Source organism: Puntigrus tetrazona, chromosome 4 (assembly GCF_018831695.1).
Source record: "Puntigrus tetrazona isolate hp1 chromosome 4, ASM1883169v1, whole genome shotgun sequence".
Classification (NCBI taxonomy): Eukaryota; Metazoa; Chordata; class Actinopteri; order Cypriniformes; family Cyprinidae; genus Puntigrus; species Puntigrus tetrazona.
Genome location: NC_056702.1, coordinates 14,862,431 through 14,864,864, shown reverse-complemented (window position 1 = coordinate 14,864,864; position 2,434 = coordinate 14,862,431). Strand labels below are relative to the sequence as shown.

Below are 2,434 nucleotides of genomic sequence, written 5' to 3'. Positions count from 1 at the left end.
GATGTTTAAACATGAACTTACCACAAAATCAAAAGATACCCTACCTAGGCAATGCTTAGTTAACTAAGGTCTGATCTGATTAGGAGTGCATTTCCCAAAACCAACATTCAGAAAAACACGCTGTTTACTAACCTGTTTGTTTACCTTGTAAAACCTTATTTCCAATTATCAGGCACAGTGGGAACAACGGCAAGTGATGAATGCTCGGGTCTTTTGTTCACGAGATACAAGATTTTACAAAAGAAAATCATGTAATCTGACATAGTAAATAAAAAAAAATCATGCTTTAGTTGAAATCGCAGACATCCCAGTGTATGGTCGCAACCTTTAACATAACTATGTCATATAACCTGCTTTCTGAGTCTGAAGTCTCCTGTTTGTTGTAGTCAAAGAGAAAGTGGGGTTCGAATCTTAATTTTATAGCTAAAATAGTTTAATAATAATGTTTTGTTACATTACTTATAACAACAAATTGTTTTATTTAATAATTTTCACAATGATTTGGGCAACTTAGCATCCTTATGCATTATTACATTCTTAAAACTATGCTCTTACACAAAAAACAAAATATAGTTGTGTCCGTCTGCAGATAGGCTATGAAGAAAATTTAATCCATTTCATGGGGTTTTTTTTCCTTGCACTAGATATCACCAAAGTATGTCCTGATTTCTCAGACATAACTAAATTCCTGACACTGTCCATTCATTGTTATTCATCTTCAGAAACAAAAAAAGATTTACAAAGCGTTGCTTTCGGTTCTTTTATTTGAACAGTAAAAATCACCTTCTACTTAGACTTCTGGCTTTGTGCCTGTGCCTTCAGTACTTTGACCACAATCTTCTGCTCCTCAATGAGGAAAGCTCGCTTGATCCTGAAAGGTGACAAATAGATCATTAGCTCACAAAAAAGCATTTAAGAGTTTAACTACAACATTCCTGAATCAACAGTTGTTCATAAATGGAACGCATCATGGTTTACTTGTGATGTTTTATTATTCCGCAAAACCCAAGGGAGAACCGGAAAGGAACAACGACTATACAAAATAACCTGACTAGTTCTTTTGACAGTACAATAATAAGCCAATTCAATCCAAATGTATCTGCAGTATAAATAGGCACCTTTTTTGCCACCATATTTTCACGTATCATTTGCCCATGCATTATTACCAGCACAAAAAAAAATAGTTTTTTGTACACACACACCTTAAGTGCATTGCACAGTCAGCTGCATCGATAGTGTGCTTTTTGTGCATCGATACAAATACAGTAATTTACATCAAAATGAGAGCTTTCAATATCACAGTTGATTATGCAAATGTATTAACTAGTGCCATCAATCTTAACTTGAGCCCACACTTCTTGCAGCGATTGCAGCTCGGCAGGTTGTGTGTGTGGTAAGAGTACAGCGTGTGCTAGTACAACGAACTAGTGTTGCCCTGCACAGTTTAGCCCACCACATCAAAGATCATACTGCCACGGCTGCAGCTTCTTTTAGCAGGTTATGTGCTAATAACATGATGACAGACGATGCAATGTATCATTTGCACTGAGTCTTGCTTAGTTTGAAAGGACTCACTTGCCCACTCTCATGATTAACTAAGAAAAGTGGGAGCCTTAGTTTTCGAATGCAATATTTAATAGACAATTCAGCTTAATAACAGTTTAATAAACATGTTGCTTTCGACAACAGTTATACACAAACTAATTGTAATGCAGTTGTGTCAGTCAGTTACCTGTCTCGTACACACTTGGCAACACATGGAACCACCATAAGCTCGCTGACATGCTTCTTGGTTTTTGAGAGTCTCATAAGAACCTGGGGTCTCACAGCCGCGGATCTGTTGAGGAACAAACATTAAAAACACATTTAAATCTTCTCTTCGCTTTGTGTCCAGTTTAATACAAGTTGAAATGATTCTGCAACACAATCTGATGTAGCTACCAAGACGTTGCTATTGTTGATCTTATTTTACTTGATCTCCTAATACTGGATACAATCTACTCTAAAACGATACACTACACCAGCTGTAGTATTACAACTTAGAAATAATATAAAAGCTGTAGTGTATGCAGTAATGAATCGAACATCGCTCCTTTTCTATATTCCTCTAGATGTATTGGGCTCTACCCTCAAGCATCATTCCTATCAGCACACTACAAAAGATATAGCTCAACACAGAAAAAGTAGTGTATATAGTGCTCCACTTACCACACGCAGTCTACCGGGACAGATGCATGCTGACTTGGGTGCCTTTCCAGTCTTCTTGGTGTACAGGTACACAATGGGGTTTACCTGGCGCACGGGACCTGAATGACATGCAGTCTTTAAGTACAGCTTTTGAAGTATACATACATTATTTAAAAAACACAGTGCATGGTTAACATCTATTCATCACACTCACAGTCTGGTCTTGTTTGAAGCAGTGTTGTAGGAA

At 37.1% G+C, this 2,434-nt stretch overlaps 1 long non-coding RNA gene across 1 annotated transcript; it reads right to left on the bottom strand.

Annotated features, from left to right (window-relative positions):
- Positions 1-764: 764 nt before the first annotated feature.
- Positions 765-1,832, bottom strand: LOC122342648. Its single transcript, XR_006250624.1, has 2 exons — positions 1,733-1,832; positions 765-871 (listed from the first exon to the last, which is right to left on the bottom strand). It is a non-coding gene; the product is annotated as an uncharacterized LOC122342648 (long non-coding RNA).
- Positions 1,833-2,434: the final 602 nt, after the last annotated feature.